The following is an 8,604-nucleotide window of genomic DNA, read 5'->3' as shown; positions in this document are numbered from 1 at the left end:
CTAGGGCTGCAAGCGAACCAAACGTTCGACGAGCTACTCGTTGTTCGGTTCGATTAAAGCTCGTTTGCGATCTTTTAATTAACTAAACAAACAAACTTGAATAATATTTTAAATACTCGATTCTTAAATAAACAAACTTGAACACTAATGTGTTCGGCTCATTTATGTTCACGAACAACATTATTTGACGTTCGTGAACAAGATCGACATTAAGCTCGATAAAAGCTCGATTCGTGTTCGATTTTGAACTCATGAATAAGCTCGATAAAAATAATTAATATTTTAATATAGAATTAATAAATACAAATAATCATTACCTTTGTTATATAGCAATTGTTTTTATTATAAATGTATTTGTATATATATTTGTTCATGAACGTGTTTGTTTGATAGTTAAAAAAAAAAATCGTTAAATATGTTCGTGAACAAGCTCGATAAACACTAAACAAACGAACATGAACTGAACATGAACCGAACATGAACACTCCTTAATTTAAATGAACCAAACATGAACACAAATGCTAAAGCTCAAACAAACATGAATCAAGCTTGAACAAGCTGATATTAAATGAACACAAACATGAACACTCACATACTCGGCTCGGCTCGGTTCGTTTGCAGCCCTACTCTCCGGTGTGTTCCTGTGGCTGGGGCTACTCGTCATGGTGGTGCCGTCTTCCTCATTCCTCCAGGGAAGTTCCTCTTTCTCTGATTTTGTTATTTTGGGTTTCTATTTTTTTGGTTCTGTCCGGCACTTGACGGCATGCCTCCTAAGCTATGTGACCATGGTTTTTTAGGGGTTTCTTCATCTTCTCGTTCATTTTTGGATGTCCTTGAGGGTAAGCAAGATGAACCCATTTTTTTGGAGCTTAGGGTTTCTTCTTTTCGTGGTATTCCATCTCTTTGGATTTTCGAACAAGAAATTTCTACGCTTGTCGCGCCTTTCCAGTTCTCTCTGGTCGTATTTTTCCCTTATAAGTGTCCTTCTTTTGATTCTATTCATCAGTTTTTCTTCAATCTAAAGTTGAATCGTGAATTTTCTGTTACGTTGCTGGATCTGTCTCCCCTCATTAAGCTCAAAAACGATCTTAATTATTGTCGGGTCTTTTGTCATGGATCTTACTTAGTTTATAACTGTTTTATGAAACTTACCAAATGGTGTCCCTGTGTGAATATTGGGGTGGAGTCGCCGGTTGTACCTATTTGGGTGTCTTTTCCTCTGCTGTGCCCCCATCTCTTCTATCATCGCATACTTACATTGCTTCTTGCATAATTTGATAGAAGGTGTAAGAATTTTAACATTGCTTCTTCTTGTTTATATTAACTATGGATAACAAATTCTAATATTGATTTTAATGATTTGAAGGATTTCGATAGCATGCTTTGGTGTTAATTTGGATGAGCGTTTGCGAACAATGAGATATGCTAAAGTTCACATCTTCATTCTATTTTTAGTATTTTGAAACGAATTAGATTTTCTTGTTTGTAATAATCCATTGATGATTGTACTCAACTTCTTGCAAAGGATGCAATGGCTATGAAGAGAAACATAGAAGATAGGATATTTCCTGCATATATCATGATATTTATTTTCCTATCTATGGCTAAGAATGCAATGGCAATGTCTTCACTATCCCAAAAAGATTGTAAGGTACTATTTTTGCTATCAACATTACCACTACTTAACATTAACAATACATTTAAACTTTATCTTATTTAACAGTTCAATCATTGGCATTGATAGAAGGTTCCATAATTGAAAACTTTGCAGCTCGTTTCATGTAACTTTAGCCACTTTACTATTTCTTTTAATAATGTTATAGCATAATTATTAGCTTCCAACAGCTGTCATTACCTTTGTATTGGAGTAGTCGCTAGTGGTATGGTTTTATTATCCCCAATAATTCATGAGAAATGATCTAATCAATCTCAACCACCCAACATCAATATTCATGATCACAATGTAACCAACTAAAATTCTTTTTTTTAGTGTATGTGTGTATCCCTGTATTTGAATCTAGTAATGAATAGTTCTTCAGTTCATTTTTTTAATCTTCTTCTCTCTAATTTGCTTAATAGAAAATGCAAAAGTTGAAATGAAATAATACATAGCTTGCATTGTACTAAATCTCACAAGATAAGTACTATTAAAAAAAAAAAAACACACACACACACACACACACACACACACATTTTATTTCATTAAAGCAAGGGAATACAACACAGAGCAACCAGCCAACAACAAAACCTTAAAAGGATAGCCAAAACGAAAAACAACCAACGGTGCGAAAGACACATATAGACTCAGGAGAAGCCCCCAGCACCAACTCAGAGCTAGCCAGGGATCATCCATGGTAAGCAGCTACAAAACACCAACACAGCCATAAGTTACGAACACCGAGCCAAAACACCAAGGTTGCCAACCAGGAAAGCCAACAATAGGGAAGCTTGGGGCTTCATCATCATCGTCCAAAAAGCACGCCAAAGACCGCAATCGAAACAGTAAAAGAAGAGCGAGATCCTATTATTGTTTGCCTTTACTTTTGCCGTTTTTACCACCAACATTGGGAAGAAATTTCTCCACAATACGAGAAGCCAAAAACTCTTCTTCAAATTCCACATCCTCCCCCTCAGAATGAGAAGAAGAAAAATCATCCAAAATTGACCAATCAGTTTGCAAACAAACATAGTTATTCTTAGACTTAGCCACATGTGTCTTTAAATCATCATTATACATCATATAGATAGAAACATTAATAAAAATAGTATCACCGTCAGACTTAGAGGGAGTAGAAGTTTGAGGTAAACCATTAACCAAAGGAACCGTTGCAGGGGAATGTAAATAAACATGGGAATGCATAGCATCAGAACTAACGGGAGAGGAAACACCACAACCTGCCAACTCAACGTAGCGAGAAACAGGCCCAGAAGGCATCACCTCCCCAGAATTAACCTCGAAGTCACCATAACACATGCCTCAGCCACATCCTTAACACCAGACAAACTAGCTTTGAGATTAGTACCGGAATTTAAATCTCCCGATTCACCAGCAATCAACCGAGAAGCAAAAGACCCAGGTTCCAAACAAACCACGACAGCCGAATCAGGGACATCAAAAGAAAGGTTCCCCTCCACTCCAATAGCATCCCCTGAGACAACAAAGGGATGACAAACATGAAAATAAGCAGAGGGAATAAGCACATCCGAAACAACATGATTTTACCCAGCTAAATTAACTACAATGCTAATAGCGGTAGCATAAACATCATGAAAGCCAACCCCTAGGGTAACATAAGTCACAACAGGACTAGCAACTGAGTGAACTAAACCAATGTTATTCTCCAATTCCACCCCAATTACATGATCCATATTTTTAATAGGCTCAGAAATGATAGGATTAACCACCAGAGAAAAAGAACCTTTGGCCAAATTCGGGTGCAGGATTAAACATTCTAATTTGGAATGACCCAAAGAGTTGCAATTAACACAATACAACATACCATATTTAACGATAACTGGCTGGACATACCCCATATTATCCAGCCCAATCCAAACTTTGTCCAAAAAATATTTGGAAACATCCAATTCAACCAACACTCGAGCAACAGAGGGTCTAGAACCAACAGAAGTAGAATGATCAAATTTAAGAGGGGGGGGGGGAATGGAAATGAGCCAATGAAGGATCCTCGAAGAGAAAAGGTGAGTTCTCAAATTCAGGAAAGACACCCAAAAAGTATCATGGGAGATTCAACATTCACATCAAATGAAGGCAACCACTTGATCAACAACATATAACAATTGTTAATAAAATAGGAACTATAAAGATACGACAATAATCGAAATCGTTCGCTAATTTTATAAGAACATTCTTTGAATCAAGCACCGTAATAGAGAAATCAACGTTTAGTTTCAGATTGAAAAAGAATTTTTGAATAGCTTCAAGGGACGGTCGGTGAGTCGAAAATTTCCCAACCAAAGCGGAATCAAACGGCTTGGCAGGGGAATGAATCTCTGCCTCAAAAATCCACAGAGAAGGAATCCCTCGATGAGTAGAGATTTGCAAAGTAGGGAAGAAAAGAAATGCTACCCAAAAGCACATCACGAAAGGACTTAGAAGATTTGCCATCAAGAAAATCAGCATTTACCAAACATAAACTAGCCATCAAAAGCAAAAAACATGAGAATGCACAGAAAAAGAATAAGGCACGCACAAAAAAGAAGCAGAAAATCACTTCCCTGATCGGAGAAAGGTCGCCGAAAGGCACGAGCATGGCAGGAAAACAGGAATCGCCATGGAGGGAAAAAACCCCTAGCAGAGCGTTTGCGATAGCTAATGAGCTGAAACAAGATAAGTACAATATTTATATTTATGGGTAATTTAGAATTATTTATATTTTTAATTTATTTTATTTATGTTTTGGTATGAAATTAAAATAAATTTATGTCCACAGCATTTTAGAAAATAGAAAATGGTTTGCTACAAGAATCATTCACTTATATATATATATACACATGTTAGAAATAACTGTAACAATGCATTAAAACTTATTTAATATAATGTAAGACGTTATATATAATATTTTAATGATATCCAATTTTTACGGACTCTTCATATGTTCCCCATATATGTTTATATTTTTTAGTAATGACATCCAAATGGGCAAATTTTATTGGAGACTTACAAAGAGGGACATACAATTATTGAAAGTTCGGAAGAAAGATGCCATCCTCCTACCACAACATTCATTTGCAACTTCAGATTGATGCAAAAGGATTAACAACATTTACATACTGGATTTAAATAACATTGAAGGTGATACTTCATTTTGCTTAAAAACTATCACTGATGAGTCTTGGTTTTGGCACAGGAGGTTTTGTCATAGTATGAAAACCCTTAGGAGAGTGACTCAAAAAGACCTAGTTAGAGGTGTTCCCAAGCTTAAGTTCACTAAACACCACCTATGTGATGCATGTCAACTAGGGAAGCAAGTCTAGTCCTTTTTTCCATTCAATTAAGGATATTAACACCTCTAGACCTTTAGAAGTTCTTCACATGAATTTGTTTGGACCCCTTAGCATTGCCAGCTTAGGGGCAAAAGTCAATGGATTTATGGATTGTCGATGACTACTTGAGGTTCACTTAGATTAATTTTCTGTCTCATAAGAGTGAGTCTTTTGATGAGTTTAGATCCTTCTCCACTTGGATTTAAAAAAAGCTAGGTTGTGAGATCTTGACCATTCATGGTTACTATGATGGAGAGTTTGAAAATGAGAGATTTTGAGGCTTTTATGAGGATAAGGGATTAGTCACAACTTCTCAGCTCCTAGGACCCCTCAGTACAATGGGGTAGCTGAAAGGAATAACAGGATCTTAGTTGAAGCTGCTAGAGACAAGCTTATTGAGTATTCACTTCTAAAATACTATTGGGCTAAAGCAATAAACATAGTTTTTTGAGTGTTGAATAGGGTTAATGTTAGATCCAAAATATATAAGACACTCTATGAAATCATTAAGGGTAGGACACCCAACCTTTCCCACCTTTATGTCTTTGGCTGTAAAGTGTTCGTTATTAACAATGGGAAGTCACCCTTAGGAAAATTTTACCCAAAATCTGATGAAGGAGTGTTCTTAGGATATTCAAGTATGGGGAAATCTTTTAGGGTACTTAATAAGAGGACATTTGTGATGGAGGAGACTACTCATGTAGTGTTTTATGAATCTGATCCTAAGATGTCTAGAGTTGAGGAAGAAGATGAAGTTAGAAAGATTATCCAAGGAGTTGAAAATTTAGAGAGAAGTGTAGAGCCTAAAAATACTAAAGGAGTAGGTGAGATTACCCATAGAGTTGAAAATGAAAATTTGGAAGAAAGGGTAAAACCTAGATACACTTTGCCTAGAGATTAGAGATATTTTTTGAGTCATCCTAAAAAACTAGAACTAGGCATGGACTTTAGAAGGAAGTGAACCACTCTGTTTTTATCTAAATGGCTGAACCCACCAATATCAATAGAGCTCTATCTGATGAATTTTAGGTCTTAGTCATGCAAGAGGAATTAAACAGTAACAATGCATTAAAACTTATTTAATATAATGTAAGACGTTATATATAATATTTTAATGATATCTAATTTTTACGGACTCTTAATATGTTCCCCATATATGTTTATATTTTTTAGTAATGACATCCAAATGGGAAAATTTTATTGGAGACTTACAAAGAAAGACATACAATTATTGAAAGTTCGGAAGAAAGATTCCATCCTCCTACCACAACATTCATTTGCAACTTCAGATTGATGCAACCATTAAAGTTTATATTATAAATTTTTACGTACAATTTTTTATTATGAACATTCTATAAATATTTTATTGGCCCGATTGCTAAACATTAAAGTTATTGGAGGTTTACTCACTTACATATAGGGGTGTCAATTCGAATTGGTCGGTCTAGTTCGGGTCAAATCCGAGCTGACCCAGATCTAAACGGGTCAACCCGAATCCAGCCCGTTTTTGCAAACGGGTCAAACATTTCAACCCGAATCCAGCCCGCACGGGTTGCCGGGACCCGAATTTAGTAGATTTGGCTGAATCGCTAAAGCAGCGTGAGCCAGTCCGCGAGTGCGGGTAGCAGAGTCAGAGTCCGAGTCGCGACAGCGGTAAAGTCCAAGAGTGCAGGATCGCGAGCGCAGGCAGAGTCAAAGTCCGAGTCACGAGTGCACGGCAGCGAGCAAAGCCAGTGGGTCCGTGAGGGCGGGCAGAGTTGTCCGCAGGACCATGAGTTGGTGAGTGTAGGCGGAGTCGCGACTCATGAGCGCGCGACTGCGAAGTCCGAGTCAGCGGGATTGTGCAAGTGCGGGCAGAAATTCGGAATTTACTCTGACTTTTAGGTCATTATTGGGTTGATTTTGGGTATCCGGGTCAACCCGAACCAGACCCATTTTTGAAACGGGTCAAAAATCCAAACCCAAACCCGACCCATTTGCTAATCAAGTCAACCCGAACACGGATTTTTTTCGATGGGGTCTGGGTCAGGTTTAAAGTCGTCTCAAAAATTGATATCCCTACTTACACTCTTATACATATCCCTTATAATATGCTCAACTTGAAATAACTTTTTTTTAACTCCTTTAGGAAAAATATATATTTAACTGATTTAAAACATATAATAAAAAACATTTTGAAATCACTCAAAATAGTATATGATTTTGGAGAAATTATTACGTGTAAAATCTGGACGATCAAGATTCCGTCCAGTCTCCAATCAGAATCGGGCACATCGCCTATACATTGTGTACAATATGTGTGCAGGATGATATGGCTTGTCCTGATTAAAGTCTGAAAGCAAACTACGTCCAGACTCTGCATTTTGATGCCAATAGTCTAATTTGGACGGCTTCAATAAAAATTTGCTTGAATGGAAAGAGCATCCAATGGTGATGAATGGAGATTTCTCAAGCCTCAAGTGTTTATACATATTTCATTGTGAAAACCTGGTACAAATATCAACCTTCCCATCAAGTATTGAGAAGATTTATGTGCAATCCTGTTCAAGACTTGAAGAATACATTGCACTTCCTTATAGCTCTGGGCATCTTTCTAGGCTTCAAAAAGTGATAATTTATCATTGTCACGTTCTCAAGTCTGTGATCAACTTGAATAATCATCTTGTCACTCTTAAACTTTTGAATTTGAAAGATTGTTGCCGACTCAAGCCAGATCCAGACCAAGATTTGATCATTCATTTGGAAGAGTTTCATTTAAAGAAGGCTTTGCACATGTATTTAAATGTCCATGGATGAGAGAGTGGTGCCAAGGGCATGGTCTCACCTATCAAGACAAGGTATGTATAAGAAACCATTCCAATGCATAATTCAGTGTACTGCAGGCTGTATATAGTCTGAATATAATTTCTAACCTTCAATTAACAAAATTAATTAAAAAATCTGTATATAGTCTGAATATGAAGTGTAATAATTTTAACAATGCTACTTCTTATATTAATTAAATGTGGATAACTAATTCTAATGGTTTACGGGCACGAATGGATGCTAGATTTCTTATAAAAGTGATACGTGCGTTGAATTTAAAATCAATGATATATTTATTTAATATAAGTAGTAGCCTTTCCATGAAAACTAATGCTCGACTACTATTTAATGCTCTTCGAAGGGCTTTGCCCATATGCATGTAGCCTTTCCATGATCATTTTTGAAAACTAATGCTCGACTACTATTTAATGTCTTTTAAGAAAATCCTATAAAGGGGTGATATTATTCATAAGTCAGTATATAACATATATCCTATGACGATAAATTTGTGATGACACATACTTATGTTAGTCGCTTAGCATAAAATATTTGTTGAACATATTCTAATACTGATTATGAAGTGTAAGAATTTTAACATTGCTGTTATTTTAACTATGAATAACATATTCTAACACTGATAGTTTGATTCTAATGGTTTGCATAAAACAAAACAGCCATGGGGTGGCGATTTTTACGAAAAGATTATTTTGGAAGAGGTTGTATTCTTTAGGCTAATGTTTTGCATATTTAGGCTTCGTTTGGGACAACTTTTTTGCTACTTTATAAAAATTGTCT

The sequence above is a fragment of the Dendrobium catenatum genome, unplaced genomic scaffold, assembly GCF_001605985.2.
Source record: "Dendrobium catenatum unplaced genomic scaffold, ASM160598v2 fragScaff_scaffold_1220, whole genome shotgun sequence".
NCBI classification, from domain to species: Eukaryota; Viridiplantae; Streptophyta; class Magnoliopsida; order Asparagales; family Orchidaceae; genus Dendrobium; species Dendrobium catenatum.
Note: the sequence above shows the minus strand (reverse complement) of the source record.